The sequence below is a fragment of the Macaca nemestrina genome, chromosome 15, assembly GCF_043159975.1.
Source record: "Macaca nemestrina isolate mMacNem1 chromosome 15, mMacNem.hap1, whole genome shotgun sequence".
NCBI lineage: Eukaryota > Metazoa > Chordata > Mammalia > Primates > Cercopithecidae > Macaca > Macaca nemestrina.
The window spans coordinates 114,679,568-114,700,415 of NC_092139.1; the positions used below are offsets into that span (position 1 = coordinate 114,679,568).

General features: G+C 47.1%; 1 protein-coding gene and 1 long non-coding RNA gene across 9 annotated transcripts in view; one reads left to right on the forward strand and one right to left on the reverse strand.

Annotated features, from left to right (window-relative positions):
* Positions 1–20,848, forward strand: part of LOC105489792 (TBC1 domain family member 22A) — a 414,387-nt gene that overhangs the window by 175,710 nt on the left and 217,829 nt on the right. The window lies entirely within an intron of this gene.
* On the reverse strand, positions 7,876–11,088 carry LOC139358758 (uncharacterized). Its single transcript, XR_011614221.1, has 3 exons — positions 11,008–11,088; positions 8,059–8,196; positions 7,876–7,924 (listed from the first exon to the last, which is right to left on the reverse strand). It is a non-coding gene; the product is annotated as an uncharacterized lncRNA (long non-coding RNA).

Genomic DNA, 20,848 nt, shown 5'->3' on the forward strand with positions numbered 1-20,848 from the left:
TTCACCATGTTGGCCAGGTTGGTCTTGAACTCCTGACCTTGTGATCCACCTGCCTCAGTCTCCCAAAGTGCTGGGATTACAGGCATGAGCCACCGCACCCGGCCTCCTCCTTGCTTTTTGGCATCGTTTGGGAGGAACTGCTGGGAGCGGGTAGCTTGCTGGCTGCCCTTGTCTTCTGCTACCTGTATTTCCTCCCTCCGGAAATTTTACATTTTCTGCCTAGCACCCATCTGCCTTCCATTCGTATCTTTGAGCTGTTAGGATCCATCAGCAGTTCTAGCAGGTGGCATTCTTCTCAGGACCACTTTCTCCAAATAAAAGTTAACCATGATCATAACCACAGCGTGCACACTGAGCAGAGGGCGGAGGACAATCAAGGTGAGGTGCACTTCCTGGGCCTCAGGTGGGCCTGTCTGTTAGGTAAGTGGTGTCTTCCGATCCTCAGTAGAAGGAGAGGTTGCTCCAGATCCAGGATTTTCAGCATGGCTTGGAATTACTCAAAGCCATGGCGATGAATTGAGGTGTGTGAAGGTTCTGCTCTCGGACAGGGCTTTCTCTTGGCCAAGCCAGGCAGGGCTTTCTCTTGGTCAGCCCGGCGGGAGGGAAACGAGACAGTCTCTGACGGGGCGAGAGGAAACTCTGCTTCCTCTCCTGAGTCTCTCCACCTCTGGCCACTTCCACGCAGGGATGCTGTTTAATTCTGAGGACAGAGACAGGGAGAGACCACTGGAGGGGTTTTGCAGGGGGAGGCACACCCCCATGCCAGGGTGGCGCTGACCGGCAGCCTCTGCACTCGGATGTGTGTGTTCTCTCCCTGCACTGTCCGGGGTGGGTGTTGACTGCAGCCACGTGCAGCGGCAGCCTCTGCACTCGGATGTGTGTGTTCTCTCCCTGCATTGCCCGGGGTGGGTGTTGACTGCAGCCACGTGGCCCCTGAGCACCGGAAATGTGGCCAGCACCTCTGAAGGTTCAGTTCTGTTACATTTTCATTTATTTCGGATTAAGTAGCCATATGTGGCTTGGTTCTGGTCTTGGGAAGCACAGCTTTAGTGTGAGAGGAAGCAGAGTGGGGGATGGGGTGCAGGGGTGAACCAGGCTGAGGTGAGGCTGTGTGGCCAAGTGGTCTCTAGCATTCTGGCTTTTCGCCCTTGAGAAAGCTGGACTCCCACTTTGTGGTGTGTGGGAGTTTATGCTTGATATGTGTCTTTTTATATTTTCTTTTTTCTATTTGCTTTTCTTGCCATCTTTATCTTCTCGAAAGGAAAAACAAAATGGCAAAGGCAAGCCTTTTTGACCCAGTGAATGGGTGAGTTTGCAAACTTTTTATTTCTCGTAATCCAAGTAGAGATATTTAGTTTTCATGATCAAAATTAAATTTTCTCTTTGCAAATAACTAAGGAATCTACTTTACCTTGAAATTTTAAGTAACAGCAAAAAAGGACATGCAAGTTATGTGTTTTTCAAAAGTGGAGACACTTGGCCGGGCGCGGTGGCTCACGCCTGTAATCCCAGCAGTTTGGGAGGCCGAGGCGGGTGGATCACGAGGTCAGGAGATTGAAACTATCCTGGCTAACACAGTGAAAACCCGTCTCTACTAAAACAAAAAATCAGCTGGGTGTGGTGGCAGGCGCCTGTAGTCCTAGCTACTTGGGATGCTAAGGCAGGGGAATGGCGTGAACCTGGGGGAGCAGAGCTTGCAGTGAGTTGAGATTGTGCCGCTGCACTCCAGCCTGGGAGACAGAGCAAGACTCTGTCTTTAAAAAAAAAAAAAAAAAAAAAAAAATTGGAGACGCTCAGGTGTGTAGCAGAAGGCACTGGGCTTTGGAGTCCTGGAAACCTCGGTTAGATTCTCAGCCTTGGTGCTCTAGGCTGTGTGGTACGTGTGGGCACTCACCCTTTCTCAGTGTCATAACCTTGGGCCAGTGGGAGGAGGGTGTATCTTGGAAGGTTGTTAGGAAAATTAAAGACTGCAGTGTGCAGTTAGCTGTCAGCAAATTGCAGCTCTTTTCACTTGCCAGGAGAGCAGGAGTCGCTCACCATCCCCCACATCGTCTATACTGCTCTTGGGGAAGACTCATTTTTTTAAGGACTCACTTCAGAAGAGGGCAAGGACTCTGCCGTTGCAGTCCCTGAGCAGTAGTGATGGAGTCCTGAGGGCGAGCGAGGTGCGTCCGTGCTCTAGCCCGGGGACACGTCACCCACTTGCAGGAAGGGTCCGCTCTAAATCTGTTTCTCTCTGGTTCAGTGCAGGGTAATGTGTGCTGCGCGTTGCCTCTGGTGTTGGTGTTACGGTGTTGGAGAGGGAGCAGCTCACGTGAAATATGGGCTGCTCACCCTTCGCCTGTCCGGGGGCCCTCCCTGGGCTCGCTGGCCATCACCCTGTGGTGGCCACAGCGTTTTCACAAGGCCAGCACGCCTGGCGAAGAGAGAGCGTGTGGAGGGGAGGTGATGTCTCCTTTAGAAAGCTGTTTGATATCACGGTTAGAGGTTTGGTGGTTTGATGGTTTCAGTTAACTTGTTTTTCTGTCAAGTGGGGGCCTGGGTGTGCTGAGCTTCCGCTGACTGTCTGATCATGAAGGTTTTCAGGGCGAGACATCTGTGCGTCAGGCACAGCTGGTCACTGATGTGACCCACCCAGCGACGAAGGCATCAGTAGATTTTGAAAGTGGCCTTAAGAAGGTACAAGTAATATTACCTCTGATGTCAGCCAAGCAGAGTAGAGTCCACCATTAGCACCTTCTCTCCTGTAGCTCACATTCAGAGGGCTGGGACGAAGCCCCTGTATTTCAGCAAATTAGAAACTTTGGTTGAACATTCAGGACTCTTAAGTGATATCCTGGAGTACAGCGAGAAAAAATGGGAAATTCTTGTTAAAAAGTGAGTTAAAAAAATTATAATCCTGAAGTTGCCTCTGGGTTACTTAGTTCGCACAGTAAATTTAGGTGAACCCCCACTCCCCCGCAGCCCCCGTCACAAGGGCTGTATTGGCAGTTTGAAAATACAGATAGAAACCATGAAGCTTCAGAAAGTTCTTGGGAAATAACCAGTCATTAAATGGATTCAGAGCTTGAAGTTTGAGTGACATTTCTCCCTGTGATTCTGTCTCACCCCCACCTCCTTTCCGAGTCTAGGAGTCTTGCAGCGGTCACTTCCCCAGGCGGCTTTGCTGCTGTGCCGTGGGCTGTCTGTGCGCTGGAACCCGTTAGACTTCCTCCCTGTCCTTCTATTCCAGTCTCTTCTTCAGACATGCCCGTGTCTCTGTGGTCTTGGTTGTCACGCTGTCTCCTGGGCCCCTCCTCTGAACTCTGAAGCTCTGTGCTTATGCACCTGTTTTCTGTCACTTGATCACTGTCAGCATTGGGTTATTCTGTCCTCATCAGCTTTTGAGTTAATGCCAGGGTCTGAGTGCCTCATCCTAAGCACTGTTCTACCTTAGTGGAGAATTCATGCATGTAGCTGCCATTTATTAGGTGCCAGAGGGTGCTGGGCATGTGCCGGTCACCTTGACACCCGTGGTTCTTTCCTTGAGTCGTCCCCTCACCTGTGATGGCTGTAGGGACTTGTTGCCTTTGCGTTGTGGTTGGGTGAGGCCTGGGAGACTCAGTGTAGGGGGGTCCCGCTGGGGCCAGGGTCCTCGCGGTTCTGCATGCCCTCCTCCTGGCTCCCTGCACAGCCTCCCTGCTGGGGAGCTTTCAGGAGTCCTCCAGAAGCAACTGAGAATATACAGGCAGTGCCCCAAACAGTACATAGCATATCTCTTCAATGAACTGTACCCGCCGGGGCCTGGGGCCAGCTCAGGCATTCCCATCCTCCTTTGATGACCTCCGTTACCAAACAGTTTTGGCGGACAGCCTGACAAGCGGAGCATGAGACAGGTTCAAGGTAATTATGGATCTTTCTGTCGGATTCCGGACAAGGGCTGTCAGTTACCCGCTCAGGCTCTGCAATGGAGCACTGAACAAAAGAATCAGGTGTGAACGGGAGCCTCGCTCTGTGAGGACACACAGCCCAGTAGAGCAGAAAGTTAGTCCTGAGTGTTTACCAAGCTGGCAAGGAGCAGTATTCACCCTGCTCTTCATAAGCCACTCTTACCTGGTCTGCAGTAGTTTTAAAGTTTTTTTTTTTTTTTTTTTTTTTTTTTTTTTTTTTTTGAGACGGAGTCTCACGCTGTTGCCCAGGCTGGAGTGCAGTGGCACGATCTCGGCTCACTGCAAGCTCCGCCTCCCGGGTTCCCGCCATTCTCCTGCCTCAGCCTCCTGAGTAGCTGGGACTACAGGCGCCCGCCACCGCGCCCGGCTAATTTTTTGTATTTTTAGTAGAGACGGGGTTTCACTGTGGTCTCGATCTCCTGACCTTGTGATCCGCCCGCCTCGGCCTCCCAAAGTGCTGGGATTACAGGCTTGAGCCACCGCGCCCGGCTAAAGTTTTTAACTCAAAGTAAAAACAAAACTGCTCACCAAAAAGCAAACTCACAAAAATAAACCAATGAGACTGGTCTTGGGGACTGAACATTGTTTCAAAATCTCTAAGTGTATAGCTATTCTTTTTTTTTTTTTTTTTGAGACAAAGTCTCCCTCTGTCACCCAGTCTGGAGTGCAGTGGCGCGATCTCGGCTCACTGCAAGCTCTGCCTCCCGGGTTCACGCCATTCTCCTGCCTCAGCCTCTTGAGTACTGGGACTACAGGCGCCCGCCACCTCGCCCGGCTAATTTTTTGAATTTTTAGTAGAGGCAGGATTTCACCGTGTTAGCCTGGATGGTCTCGATCTCCTGACCTCATGATCCACCTGCCTCAGCCTCCCAAAGTGCTGGGATTCCAGGCGTGAGTCACCGTGCCCAGCCAGCTATTCTTGAGATGACTATTTTCACCTGACAGTCATCAGGCTTGGCTTTTTTGTGGGGGGCAGTGACAGAGAGGGTTCTTCTGTGTCTTCTGCGGAGGGCTGTGGGAGTTTGTATTCCGGTGGAGGTATGTTCTGTGCTTTGCTTTTGTTTCGAAGAAAGGCGTAATCTCGTGTCCATTTTAGGTTTCCTGTTTGAACATTTCAGACTGTTTATAAGGATTGACATTTGGTGATTTTTATCCTGTTCTTCAAAGAACAAGGATAAAATCTTATTTTTGAAAAATAGAAGAAAATGCATTCTAGCCTGCAGTTACCACGTGGACCCACTGCGTCTGTGGGAAATCTTGGACGTACAGTTCTGCGCCACGTAACGACGTTTTTATCAGCACTGGATGGCGTATACCACAGAAGTGTGTGTGAGCTGGAAAATTCCTCTCGCCCGGTGACGTCATGGCCATCGTAATGTCTTAGCACCATGCGTTACCCACGTGTTAGTGGTGATGCTGGTGTCAGCAGACCTACTGCACTGCTGGTCTATAAGAAATGCAGTTCATAATACTTGATCATGATAGTAAATGACTGCGTTACTGGCTTAAGTGCTTACTATACTATAATCGTTATTTTAGAATGTAATACTTCTACGTATTAAAAAAAAAAAAGTTAACTGTAAAACAGCCTCAGGCCGGTCTTTCAGGAGGTATCCAGAAGAAGGCGTCGTTATCAGAGGAGATGATAGCTCCCTAGGTGCTGTGCTGTTGCGTCTGAAGACCTTCCAGTGGGACAAGGTGTGGAGGTGGAATTATGTGGTATTAATGATCCTGTGATATGAATGATCCTGACCCTGTATAGGCCTAGGCTAATGTTTGTATCTTAGCGTTTAACGAAAAAAGTTGAAAAAGTAAAAAGTAAAATTTTAAAGACAGAAAAAAGCTTATAGAATAAGAATATAAAGAAAAAATAATTTTGGTATAGCTGTACAATGTATCTGAGTTTTAAGCTAAGTATTATTAGAAAGGAGTCAAGTTAAAAAGTTCATAAAGTAAAAAAGGTACAGTAAGCTAAAGTTAATTTATTATTGAAGAAGGACATTAATAATCATAAATGTAGTGTGGCCTGAGTATACAGTGCTTGTGAAGTCTCCAGTTGTGCACTGTAATGTTCCAGGCCTCACAGCCACTCAGCACTCACTCACTGACTCACCCAGAGCAACTTCCAGCCCTGCAGCCTCCACTTGTGGTAAGTGGCCGATACAGGTGTACGGTTTTTTGTCTCCACTACTTTATCTGCAGTGTACCTTTTCTGTGTTTAGATATGTTTAGATACCCAAAAACTGACCTCTGTGTTCATTTGCCCGCAGTATTCACTACAGTAACATGCTGCACAGGTTTGTAGCCCAGGAGCAACAGGCTATACCATATAGCCTAGGCGTGCAGTGGGCTTCGCTCTAGCTTTGTGTAAGTGCACTCTGTGACGTTAACACAATGATGAAATAGACTAGTGATGCATTTCTCAGAATGTGTCCCTGTTAAGCAGTGCATGGCTGCGTTATCACATCTGAATGGTATTTTTAAATCTATATCTGGAAACATTTTGCTGTTTTCTCTTTCTCGATGCTATTTTATCATTATTCAACAGTTATTTCTTTCTTTCTTTTTTCTTTTTCTTGAGGTGGACTCTTGCTCTGTTGCCCAGGCTGGACTGCAGTGGCACAATCTTGGGTCACTGCAACCTCCGCCTCCCAGGTTCAAGTAATTCTCCTGCCTCAGCCTGCAGGGTAGCTGGGATTACAGGCACCTGCCACCACACCTGGCTAATTTTTGTGTTTTTAGTAGAGACGGAGCTTCACCATGTTGGCCAGGCTGGTCTCGAACTCCTGACCTCAGGTGATCTGCCTGCCTCAACCTCCCAAAATACTGGGATTACAGGTGTGAGCCACCATGGCTGGCCAGTTATTTCTAACTGTGGTAGAAATAGACTAAAATAATAGAATGGAAGAATAAGAGATGCTATCAAGAATCATGTGATAGTGGAATAAACCATATCTTTTATATGATCCTTGAATTTTCTTACTGTGTTACCCACACAAGTGAATTATCTTTCAAAAAGGTATGAAAACAATCTGGAGACACCATTTTTGAAGTCTGTTTTTCTTTTAGCTTTCATTAAACAGAGAGAATTTAGAGTTTTTTATTTTTCACTTGTAATAGCAATGAGAGGAAAATTGGCAGAGGAAGACATTTCACCATTATTAAATGAATCAGAAGATGAATGCAGACAGATTGAGAGCAGCTCTCTAGATGCTAATGATGATGGTGAAATTGATCATATCAGCAAATTTGCAGACTGTGCGCCTTCAGTGGAAGATAGCTTAGATGAATTTTCTTAAAATCAGGCATCAACGAGTGAATAGTATTCTAAGAATATGAAGGGGGAATATGGTTTCTCATTCGATTAGTCATTCAACAGGATGGGCTTTATCACATAATATTTTATGACAAGAATGTGGACCATCCCCTTTTGTTAAACAGATATGTGACAGTAGTCTTTCGTCTTTTAAGATGTTTATGACCCACCTTGATACTTAGTAAATGGATAATTGCTAAAAGCAATCAGGAGATGATTGGAAGGAAATAGAGATAGAAATGAAAATAGCCATTGGCTTGGTCATTGTAATTGATGTCTAAATCTAAAAATGAAAATCCTCTCCGATTTTGGAACATTGAAGATGACTATCTTCAACAAAATTGTAAGCCATCAAAGTTTTCAAAGAGACTGTGTTTTGACAATGAAAATATGGGAGAAAGAGCTAGAAGTAATGATGAGCTAAAACCTGTTAGAGACGCATTTGAAATTTAGAATCACAGTTGCATTTCAACAACATCAGTGCAAGAAGAACCCAAAGCAGTGTCAAAGAGGGGACTTATCAGAGAGGAATTGGAAAGCCAGCATCACTGTTTACAAATGTGGCCCAGGCTCAGTGATGACAGTTGGTGAGTGGTCGTTCGCATTCACGGGATATTGGCCATTTTAGATCCACTATACAGGCATGCTTCGGAAATATTGCAGATTGGGTTCCAGACAACTGCAAGAAAGGGAGCATTGTGAGAAAATGAGTCACATGAATTTTTTGGTTTCCCAGTCCATATAAAAGTTATGTTTTATACTATACTGTCATCTATTAAGTGTGCAGTATGTTTCAAAAAGCAGCATACATACCATGATTTAAAATCCTTCGTTGCTAAACAATGCTGACACAAAGACACAAAGCATGCACATGCTGTTGGGAAAATGGCACTGATAGACTTGCTCGATGGAGGGTCACTACAGACCTTCAGTTTGTAAAAAATGCAGGATCTGTGAAGCACAATAGAGCAAAGGACAATACAACAACGTGCGTGAGTGTATATATATACACAGTCCACCCTTGAACAGCATGGGGGCTGGGGGCACCAGCGTACGTATACATATACATAGTCCACCCTTGAATTGCATGGAGACTAGGGCACTAGAATATATATATATGTGTGTGTCTATATATATGTGTGTGTGTATATTGTATATATGTATATATATGTGTGTGTGTGTGTATATATTTGTGTGTGTATATATGTGTATATGTATGTATGTGTATATGTGTGTATGTATACACACACACACACACCCACAGTCCACCCTTGAATAGCATGGGGCCTGGGGGCACCAGCATACGTATATGTATACATAGTCCATCCTTGAATTGCATGGGGACTAGGGCACTGGAATATATATATATGTGTGTGTGTGTATATATGTATTATATATTTGTGTGTATATATGTGTATATGTATGTATGTATACACACACACAGTCCACCCTTCAACAGCATGGGGACTGGGGGCACTACCATGCGTATACATATGCATAGTCAATTCTTGAATTGCATGGGGACTAGGGCACTAGAATTTATATATATGTGTGTGTCTATATATATGTGTGTGTGTATATTGTATATATGTATATATATGTGTGTGTGTATATATTTGTGTGTGTATATATGTGTATATGTATGTATGTGTATATGTGTGTATGTATACACACACACCCACACACACCCACAGTCCACCCTTGAACAGCATGGGGACTGGGGGCACCAGCATACGTATATGTATACATAGTCCATCCTTGAATTGCATGGGGACTAGGGCACTGGAATATATATATATGTATGTGTGTGTATATATGTATGTATATATTTGTATATATGTGTATATGTATGTATGTATATACACACACACACAGTCCACCCTTCAACAGCATGGGGACTGGGGGCACTGCCATGCGTATACATATACATAGTCAATTCTTGAATTGCATGGGGACTAGGGCACTAGAATTTATATATATGTGTGTGTCTATATATATGTGTGTGTGTATATTGTATATATGTATATATATGTGTGTGTGTATATATTTGTGTGTGTATATATGTGTATATGTATGTATGTGTATATGTGTGTATGTACACACACACACACACACCACCCTTGAACAGCATGGGAGCTGGGGTACTAGCATAAACAGTTCACCCTTGAACAGCATGGAGGCTGGAGCACTAGCATACATATATATATATATATACACACACACACACACACAGTCCACCCTTGAGTAGCATGGGGACTGGGGCACTAGTGTGTGTGTGTGTGTATATATGTAGGTATGTATACAGACACACATACACGCGCGCACACACACACACACACACCACCCTCGAACAGCATGGAGGCTGGGGCAGTAGCATATGTATATATATACACAGTCCACCCTTGAACAGCATGGAGGCTGGGGTCACCAGCCTACCTATATATACACAGTCCACAGTCTTACAGGACTAGGCAGGCTGCCTGGCATGAGATTCACATTAGGTATCAATGATGGAGCCAGCTTTGGTTTTTTGTTTTAACTTTGTATTGAGGTGTTTTTTCATTCTGAGTTGTAAATAGGAAAAAATCCTGTTCTGTATTTGGGTGAAAAGCTGAGCTTTATAAAGCTACGTTATTGACTTCACAAGGCCCCAAGCTTCACCACTACTGTTTGTTTCTTTGGGGACGTTTCAGTGACTTTTGTGGGTAATTAGACGTGGCTACTCTGGTCACACCTTTTCAGCTGCTTAGCTATGCCACTAACGTCACACATCGAAGTTTTTACTTCAGTAATAAGAATTGAATAGTATTCAAGAAGGATTCAAACTGCATTAATATTAAAGAGCTTTTCGGATCCAGAAAGTGCCTGCAAATCCCTTCTGAGTGTAATTTATACAGCACATGTCAATTAGGAAGAGGGCTGATGTGCGCTCAGCCACCAGTCCACGGAGGCCCCTCCAAGCTGGCTTCAGGAAGTGCCTCTTGCTGTAGCAGTCACATCGTCAGGCCTTCCTGAGGGATCCTTGCTGAGAAATCAGGCTTTCTATTACTTTGCTGTTCTAAATAGACCTGTGTCCCACATAGAAAGGAAAAATCAATTTAATTACTTATGAAACTTTTCCTTAAGGGTGAATGAATTAGGAGGAAAAGATGAAGTATCTGCCCGTCATTAGTAACTTTATTTCAGGGCTGACTGGGGGAGAAATTAATTTCAGTGTGAAGATGAGGCGTGGGCCGGTTGGTGAAAGCAGAGCGTGCTTGCACACGGAGGTGTGTCACCCAGGACCGCAGGGTGGAGCAGCTTTGTGCTTCTGGAACCAAGCGGGAAATGAGCTGGAGGACCCGTGGCAGCAGGAAAATGGCGTTGAACAGGAGCCAGAAGACTTCCGGAGGTGTCAGTGCAAAAGAATTATGGAGGAGGAGAGAGCTAATTGCAATTAATGTAATTATGAGGAGAGAAACGTCCTCCAAAGGGAGCTGCCCGCCTCACTTTTGGCTTGTGCTCTCCTCCCAGCCTCCCCGTGGCATCCATCTCGGTGTAATTAATGAGCCTCCTCTCCCACTCAGAAGCCAGGAGGTGGTAGAGTTGGACTGAAGGCCGCCCAGCTGTCCTAGCTGGGGGCGGAAAGCAACCTTGTGTTTTTTCCGCATATGAAAGACCTTTGCAATATCTCTACTTTTGTAAGAACAGAATTTAAAACCCAAGGCAGAGAAAGAAGTTGTGTTTTATCTGAGGCTTTAAACGTTCAGCCTTGACTCTTACCTTGAAAGCGGTAAGCACAGAGTAATGGCACGGTCTGCTGGTTGGCCAGGGCTGGCGCATCGGGGACTGTGCGTGGGAAGGGGAAAGTACTCCTCCTGTCTCCTACTCGTGTATTCCGTCTGGTCCATCTGTCTGTCTTCCATTTAATGTGTATAATCCAGTGGTTTTTAGTGTCTTCACAGAATTGTGCCACACTCTTATTCCAAGACGTTTCATCTCAAGATGAAACCCCAGTCCCTTCAGCAGCCACATGACCTCCTTTCCTCAGCCCCCAGTGACCACTGATCTGCTTTTCGTCACATGGATTTGCCTGTTCTGATATTTCATGTTGTATGTTCACAGCATCCTATGGCATGTGGCCTTTTTTGATTGGCTTCTTTCATTGACCATAATGTTTTCGAGGTTCGCTGGTGTTGTAGCACACATCTGTACCCTGGTCCTTTTTACGGCTGAGTAATATTCCATATAGAATATTCCATGTAGAATATGGAATCTTGTTTATCCATTCATCAGTGGATGGACGTTTGGGTTGTTTCCACTTCTGACTATTATGAACAGTGCTGCTGTAAGCATTTAGTATAGTTTTTATGTGGGCGTGATTTTATTTCTCTTGGGATATACCTGGTTCATATGGGAATTTTACATTTTACCTTTTGACTGTTTCCCAAGGGTCTGCTCCATTTACCATTCCTTCAGCAAAGGGTCAGGGTTCTGTTTCTCCATATCCCTGCCAGCACTTACTATTGTTTTTTTTTTTATTTTAGCCATCCTACTGGGTATAAAGTGGTGGCTTGTTGTGTTTCTGTTTGTATTTCCTGGATGATTTCTTCATTGGCAATTACATTTGATACCGATTGGATTCATTTAAAAATTTTTAAACTTTAGATTTATTTTAATTGCATTGAATTCTATGCATTCCTTTTTTTCTTTTTCTTTTCTTTTTCTTTTATTTTTTTTCGAGACGGAGTCTCGCTCTGTCGCCCAGGCTGGAGTGCAGTGGCCAGATCTCAGCTCACTGCAAGCTCCGCCTCCCGGGTTCACGTCATTCTCCTGCCTCAGCCTCCTGAGTAGCTGGGACTACAGGTGCCCGCCACCTCGCCCGGCTACTTTTTTGTATTTTTAGTAGACGGGGTTTCACCATGTTAGCCAGGATGGTCTTGATTTCCTGACCTTGTGATCTGCCTGCCTCGGCCTCCCAACGTGCTGGGATTACAGGCGTGAGCCACCGTGCTTGGCCTGTACTCCATTTTTTTAAAAATAAAACTTTCTATTCCATGCTCTTTGATCTATTATAACTTGAGTGGAATTGGTCTCACATTTTTTATCATTATTACTCTTTTGTCTTTTCTGTTGGTTAGAGGAAAAAAGAATCCTTGAAGATGAGTGTGAAAATTCGATTTTTTTTTAATTCACAAAAAGCTGAAAGTTGAACATGTAGATGATTTTTCTTTTAAAATAGGTAATTAAATATGTATTGATTATCTCAATTTCTGTCATCTTGTGCCTAAGAGATTAAAGGGAAATTTGGAAATAAGAGGCAACCACTTCAAACTTTGCAACTTCATGCTTTTAGCAACTGTGAGCCCCTTCCAAATCTGTAGTTTGGTCATGACCTTGGTTCTTAAAAGTCAAAATGGAATCCTTATCTTCTGGTCTCCTTGAATTTTCAGTTCAATCCCACAAACTTTTGAAAAACTACTTATACTGGTGGGTTTTCGAAACGCCAGATTGTGTGCCACGATCTTTGCTCTTAGGCAGTTTAAATTTCAGGAGGGATCCACGGCAATTTATAGTGTTCATTCACTCATTCGTTCAGCACTTATTGCTGGGGGCTGTAGAAACAGAGGTGACAAAAATTACAAGGCCTGTGATGGCAGTTGCGTTGGAGGCAGCAGCTGACATTTATTTCGCACGTCGTTTCCAAAGCTTTTAAAGAACTTTCCTTCTTGTTACGTCTCACTGATTCATGAAGTTGATGCTGTTATCACCCCTGTTTTACAGGAGATCGAATAACTTGATCAGGGTCGCAGAGCCACTGAGGGTCTGAGCCAGGATCCTAACCCAGGCTGCAGCTGTGCCGGCAGCATTTCTGGTTATGGGGAAAAGTGTGACCAACCAGCTGACATCAGAAGCCCTGGGGATTTAAGGTTGTGTCCTGGGGTCTGCATTGGCCTCCCAGCCTCTGAGTCCTTCTGTCCTTTCCTCTGTGGGCCTGTACAGGGGCAGGGTTCCCCCTGGTTACCCTCCGTCAGGGCACACACTTTGCTGGTGGAATATTACCTGCCTCGTGCCTTCCTTGGGTTTGGCGATATGATCCGTAGAGGCGGGTCGAGGCACAAAGAAGCAAATCACTCATCCACGGCCCACAGCTCAAAATTAGTTGCAGTGCACTTCATCCTGCTGACTAGTATTTTGTACCCTTTTCTTTAGAACTTACTTTTCTACTTCATACTGCAGAACTGGGACCCCAAGTGCTTCAGAATGATTTTCATCAGCGGCTGACGCAGCAGTGACGTTCTGTGTAATTCTCACTGTGGCTGGAAGAGGAGTTTTCAGGAGCCCTGTGATTGTGCACAGTATTGGCTCTTACCGTTTCGCCCTTAAAGGTGTGTGTACACAGCTTTCCAAAGGCGGGGAATAGAGTCTTGTCCTACCAGCTTCCTCCACGTAGTTCGTTTTCTCTTCTGGACGGGCCAGCGTAAGCTTGTGCATTGTAGGAGCTGCTGGCCTCGTGCAGCCAGTGCGACAGTACCTGCTTGGGCCTGTGTGGCTGAACTGAACCGTGTTCCCATCCTTGGCTGCACAGAGGCCTCTCCCGCCAGGCTATAAGAGGTTGCAGGAGAAAGGTGCTCCTGGCGAGCAGAGGCCTTGGTGCCCCCCGCTCCCCACTGTTCCTTCAGGAGGCTGGTGAGCCTCAGTGACTCTACTTCTTGTGTAAAGAGTGGCACTGGGCTCAGAAGCAAATAGAAGCCTGAGGCCAGCCAGCCAGATGGAGAGTAGATACAGCTGTAAGATTCAAGGGCACAGGGGGCCGCCTCACTGCCCCGTCCACAGAAGCACTGAGTAGGTGCACAAGGAGGGCCTCTGGGACGGCGCTTGCGTGAGTCCCACGGCTGTGCGGGCACATGGGCTCCTGTTGATGACTGAGTTTCCCTGGCAGTTTTCATTTTGAGGTGAGTCTATTTCATTCATTCAGTCAGCATCCTCAGCTGCTTTCTCAGCAAGTCTCTGCTACCAGGAATGAGCCTGGGGCCCTTCCTCCAGGTTGGTATTCAGACCAGCGTGCTTGACTGCATTAGGAAGTGCATTCTGAGCAAATCTCTAGAGTTTTCTTTGCAACCTGATAACACCTCCTTCTACTTTTATGTTGGCATATTATGTCTCCAGTAGGTTTTAGAGAGAGATTGAAGCTGCACCTTCCTTCTGGGACGTGTGTAGTACAGTCCAGTTGTATGATCATTTCCAGTGGCCTGAATATTGAGCCGTGACCTTCTCCAGGAGGAGCAAGTCTTCATCATAGAATTTGAGGCCAAGGGGTCTTTAGAGACTGCCAGGTCCAGTCTCCCCAGGCCGCTCCCTGTAAGGTAGATGAGGTAGTAGAGCTTTGTGCTTTTTCTCTGCAGAGTGACGTGAATCAGTATAAAGAAATGCTACTAGGTCCCCAGTTTGAATGGGGAAAATGTTTGCTGTATCAACTGATGGACCCTAAATCACCCACTTTCTCTGGGTTTTGTTGTTTGGACATGGTTCTTGAGTTCTTCTCAGTCGCTCTGTCTGGACCCAGATGTGTGAAGTCGAATGGCTGAGGCTGGTTGAAGTCAGGGTCATCCGAGTACAGCCGTTGTTCTTAGGGAAAAAGGCCCAGGCCACCGTGGGGCTCAGTGACTTATCCCTGCGCATTAAAGGTGGACGGGTGGGCCTCTGAGACCCTTCGGTCCTCCACCGTCATCCTACAGGTGGGGCAGTAAGGGCCTAGCACCTGCTGAACCTGCTGGTGGGACAGAGACAGGTCTATAGATGCCCCCTCCAGGCCGCCACCATCTTTGTTGTGCTTATTTCAAGGCCTCGTGGAAGCCACAGGCTGCTACTGGTGCTTGTCTGTGTTGCGTTTGTCTGTGTTGCATGTCCCAGTTTTCTTCCTACATTGACTCTGGCCCTTGCAAGTGTGATCCCTCCCTCCCGCCTGCCTCCTGCCTCCCTCCTCCTTCCCCCCTCACCCTGTTGCCAGGAGTGGGATGTGGGCAGAGACGCCTGCCCAAGGAACCTGGCCAGAGATGTCATGAGGACTGCCTGGCCCTCTGTATCAGCCTGTTCAATAGTGTGCCTACTCTTTCTGGGGATTCTGTGACCACCTTTCCATTCTGTTGCTAACTTTGGGGACCTGTTTGTTTAGCTCTTTCTCTTCAAGAGAGATTCAGAAAAATTGCCAGGCCTTTTAGAATCCTGCTCTCACCTGATAAACCCGCCTTTTAATGCCAGCTGTGAATGAGAGAAGGATGCTCTTTGTGCACTTGCATAAACGAGGTGCTCTGAGCTACGCTGGGTTGTCTAGGAAACATGCGTTTGGAGGGCCGCAAGGACGGAGGGCTGGGGTATTAGAGGCGAACAAAAGAGATTTGCAAAACAAAGCAAATAAAAACAAACCTGCATATCTTCAAATAAAACATTTTAGGTGAAAGAGAAAACAAGAAATCGAAGCCCCTTAAGCAGGAAAGATTTTCATTTTTCCCTCTTAAATTGACAAGTAAGATGGCATCCAGACCTTTTCCCCTTTTGTTCTACTCCAGAGCAAGACTTTGTTAAAGAAACAGTACTAGAGTTTCTCACGAACTCTTGACTACTCACCAGTTAAGAGTCATGTGTATACATGGTCATGCCTTTGTAGGCAAGAGTCCACATTCTGGTGATGCTCTTTGAGATTTTCCCACATGGTGGGTGCCCATGGGGTAGGGTCTCCTGCACCCAAAGCCTTGGTCGCAGTCATGAGCTTTGCTCATCCCCCCACGGTGGGTTTGTAATCCAGGCGTGTATTGGTCGGTAACACTTTTGAGTCTCTGGAGTCGGTCTCCACGTATTCCGTGGCGATGGTTTGTGCTCAGCTTGGTTTGGGAAATCTTTGATGCAGCACAGAGGCTGTCTCCCCTCTTCGGTCTTTGTGCCCGTGGGGCAGAAGCTGCAATTTCTCAAGAAGAAAGAAATGGTAGTTGCTGAAACGGAGCCGGCTCCTGTTGTTAAGAGGCCCCGTGAGACAGGTAAAGGCCTTGCCGTTCCCCACAGAATCAATTTCATCTTGCAAGCACGGCCAAACAGAAGCATGCAGATACATGTTACGGAAGCCGGAAGATCACTGGAGAGGCCCGTCACACACATTTACTTTATGCGGATTGAAGACTGTATGCCGGGTCAACAAAAACAGGTGGGTGAGAGCCCCACAGGCAGATCAGCCTGCTTCCAGGTCAACAAAAACAGGTGGGTGAGAGCCCCACAGGCAGATCAGCCTGCTTCCAGGTCAACAAAAACAGGTGGGTGAGAGCCCCACAGGCAGATCAGCCTGCTTCCAGGCGCGGGAGTGCTGTCCGCCTTTCGCTGAGGAGCAGAAGCCCTGCGGGAAGCAGGAGCGAGCGGGGTGCCACTTCTGAGTGAGGGTCACTCACTTCATCTGAGATTGGCAAGAAATGACCGTCTGACCCAATGAGGGAGCAGAAATTTGGGGTCCAAAAATAGTCTTTGTTCAAGAGACTCATTGTGCCTCATTTTGCTTCTCTTCCATTTTTGAGTCCTGTCTTCACAGCTGACCCTCAAACAAGATGCAACACCAAGGTCCACCCGCATACCTGGAACCACCATGAGCATGACAACAGCCGGCCACACTCGTGTGGTTCAGGGAGTTAGAGGCTGTGAGTGCCAGAGGGAACCTCGGGATCATCTGAGTCATCCTCCCCATTCTCGGGGAAGCCTATGCCAGAGAAAGAAGTTGGTTTTCCGAGGGCCCCGTCTGTGATGGAGCTGAGCCTGACCCCGTCCCCCATCTCTGCTCTGATGCTCCCCTCCAGCCCTGCCTCCCGCCACAGTGTTTGTATGGGGCCTAGAGGAGGGCGTGGCCTGCTTTAAATGTTCCCGTGTAAATCTGGAGTGTGTCTGGCGGTTATTCTTACTCGTTTGGTGATAGAGCAAATGGATGCTTCACATGGAAGCATCTGAATTGGTCTCTTGTTAGCAAATCTGTATCACTTCATCCATCTACTGAACAGATATCTCTACACTCAAGGAACTTTTATTCTTTTGGTGGGGAGAGGGAAAATAAAAAAGATTAAAGTGTATACAGTAAGTTGGATACTGGCAGGCACTAAGAAGAAAGAACTGAGACAGGGAAAGAAAGCGTTGCAGTCTTTAATGCTGGCTCAGCAAGTCCTCACTGAGTGGGTCAGCAGTGACAGGAGTGGCGAGCGCCGTGCTGAAGGGCAGGCAAGTGAGTGCGGAGATTTCCAGGGGGCTCTGAGGGCCTGAGCCGAGGCTCCTGGGGCTGGAGCGGGCTGAGCAAGGGAGGTCTGAACTCGGGGTCATCTGAGCGGCAGTGACCCCATGGGACCTGGAGGCCGGTGGAGGGACGTTGGTTAACGTGGGTTAACATGGTCTTTTTTGAAAAGGGTCGCCTTGGGAACGTACTGAGACTAGGTAATAGGGAGAAGCTGGGTGGACGCTGGGAGACCAGTTAGGTCATTGTGCTAAGCCAGGTCGGGGTGACTGGTGGTGGCTTGGAGCAAGAGGGTGGTAATTGGTGGTTGTATTTGACTCTGGTTTGAAAGTTGAGCTGATGAGAGCATTTGCTCATGAATTGGAGGAACGAGTGAGAGGGCGGTTGAAGATGGCTCCAAGGTTTCTCCCTCACTGGCAGGGATGGTAGAGTTGCCATTCCTGAGTGGCTGGTGGGAGAGGTTCTGGGTTTGGAAAGGATGGCTGGAGCTTAGTCTTGGATGGGTGCTGTTTGTGTGGCCTGTCGGACATCCTAATCATTCAACACTCTTTGTCAAAACCCCACGGGGCTTTACTTGTCCTCCCAGGCAGTCGTTGATTTCTGCCCCCGTTTTGAGGTCCTTGTGTCCACTGTGAAATGCTGGACTGTCCTTTAGGGCTGATGGTTGGATGGAGGCTTTAGGCCCTGCTGGCTCCTACTTTGCTGTCCAAGGTCAGAGCCAGCTGTTATCTCGGAGCTTCCTGTTCTTCCTTTCCAGTGTGGACATGGCGATGTCTCATCTCATCAGGAAGTTGCAAGGAACAATAGGAGGACGGTGGTGGTAGCTTTCCTAGACTGAGTTATTCACGGTAGATGTGCGCGAACGACGGGTGAGTGTGGAGGAGAATCTGAAGAGGGAGAGAGAGCACCTTTCACGGACCCTTGCATCTCCTGGATGGATGTGTGCGTGGAGAGCCAGGGACAATACAAAACCAAACACACGCCACACCTCTGCACTTCTGTGTTATTTTTCTCCAGTTTACCAGTGTAGTTTTAATTCTGTTCCTTTTCTCTAGAGAAATTCCTTGTAAATAATCTCCCTCTCACGTTCCTTGTAAATGTCCGGGATGTGTGTTTGTCCTGAGATACACATGTTGAGTCTGCATCCATCCATAGAAGTATGCGTGCATACGCGCATGTTTGTGGGCAGAAATGGCCCAGCACTTCCGGAGCTTTCAGCTGTTCCTGTACGTGGCATTGGGACTACCCACCCTTTGCTTCTCTGCCGTAGACTCTCCATCTGCAAAACAGAGAAAATCCTTGCAGCTTTTCTTCTCTCTGGGAGGTTAATGATTGAGTATGTGTGTAGTGCTGGGAAGCCTTTGAAGTAAAATCACAAAGTATATGTGTATTATTATTGTAGCTCTAATGGTATTTATATGTAAATCATTATTATTGCAATAATAATATACTGGTTTGCCAATAAAACACAAACCGCTTTAGAAGAACGTTCTAAAATGATAGCGTTTTCTGAGGCCGGTCAGCAGTGTCTAATTTTGGCCCTTCACAGTCGGTTTCATGATTCATGTATTACGCATTTTCAAAGAATAATCAAGAGCATGCAGGATTGCCCGGGGCAGTGAGTACTGAAAATGTACAGTTGGGCCAGTTGTACTAAGAGAGTGACGGGACGTCTGCACGGACACGGCTATATTTCACTCTAGGTAGGGGCTGTCACTGCAGCTGGCGCCGTCTTGGAGCCTTCGGAGCTTGACTTGGTGATAATGCATCATCAGGGCTGAGCACCTCGCGTCAGCTGTCCAGTTACAGCGAGGCGTAAAGTGGACGAGCGTCTCAGTGATGACTGATGGGTTTTTTTCTTTCAGATCCATGCAAAATTCATAAACCTGATTTCTAACCAGTGGGATTTGTGCTGCTGGAAGCAGAAGGCTGAAATGCGGAGCTTTGTTTAGTAGGAAATGTTTTTCTTTAAGGTGTCCTGATGCTTTCATCCCTGAGCATGTCCAGGTGATGACACCAGAGACTCTGCATGAGGGGAGACGAGGAAGCAGGTGCACCTGGTCTCCTTTCATCTTGCAGGAAGTCCCATTTAGCTTGTTGGAGTTGGACCAATGATCACATTAAGAGCATAAGTCACAGAGGAGGCTGTTTGTTACGAGTTTTGTCAATAAGATGTATCCCGCTGAGCCCCACAGCACAGGGCACATGGATGTCCACAGGGGGACAGTTCTTACTGTCCCTCAGCGAGCAAGTTCTTACTGAGGTCACAAGTGACTGGCCTGCCCCATGTGTGGTTGACACTTTGCAGCCATCATATCCCTCACAGTACGTCCACGTCTTTGAAAGCATTCTCCTCCCATGCTCTGGGACAGCAAACCTTCCTGGCCTTGGCATTCCTGTGGACCCTGTCCCTCCTCACCGTGGCCTTGGCATTCCTGTGGCCCCCATCCCTCCTCCCCATCATTTTCGGCTCCTGTGTGTGCCTCTTATCCTCCTCTGCCTGGTCTGTTGGTTCTCTTGAGCGTTCTTCTTGACCCTCTCCCCTTTCATCCTGCGTTCTCTACTCTTGCATGCTAGTGTCTTCATTACACTGTGTACTTAAAAGTCCACAAGTGGCGTTTAGCAGGTTTAGGAGCCTCCTGACATGATGCCAAATGTTATATCTCTGTACGTTTTTCTGGAGAAAAGAAACATTGTTTTTTATCAGTTTGGGGCATGGGTGCTAGCCTGCAAGGTTAAGACCTAGTGCTGTGAAGTGTCAGCTTTCTAGCCCAGATCTGTGTCCTGAGCTCCACTCCCTTGTATCCACCTGCCTCCTTGCCAGCTCCTTGAAGATGCTGGTACCACAGAGTCCAGTGTTGGAGGCAGAGGCAGCGTGGCCTCCCACACCTGCTGCCTTGGCTGTATTCTTTGGTCAGTGCATCTGCCCAGTCTGCTGAAACCCAAGGGCCCCTGGATTCTCTCTCTCAACCCCTCAACATTGTTGGTACCAGATCTGACTCTGTCCCCGGCCACCCTCTCCTTCTGTCCTCCATGTCAGGACCACCCCATTGTCTCCTGCCTCTGGCCTTCCTCTTGCCACATTGCTTGGATGGCCTTTCACCAGGTCTGATCCGAGGATGGTGGCATCTTTGTCTTAGCAGCCAAAGTCTGTGACCTTGACCACCTGGTGAAGTGTTTGCCGGGTGTCTTCACTGTAAAGGCACTCTTTTTTCCTTGCTTCCCATACTGCACTCTCTGGAAGGAAGTCCTTGTGTGCAGCCCACACTGAAGGGCTGGGGGTCATACTTCACTTCCTTGAGGGGAGAGCATGTTCAGAAATTATTTGGAATTTTTCTGCATGGGAGACTTTTCTGTTTTCCACGT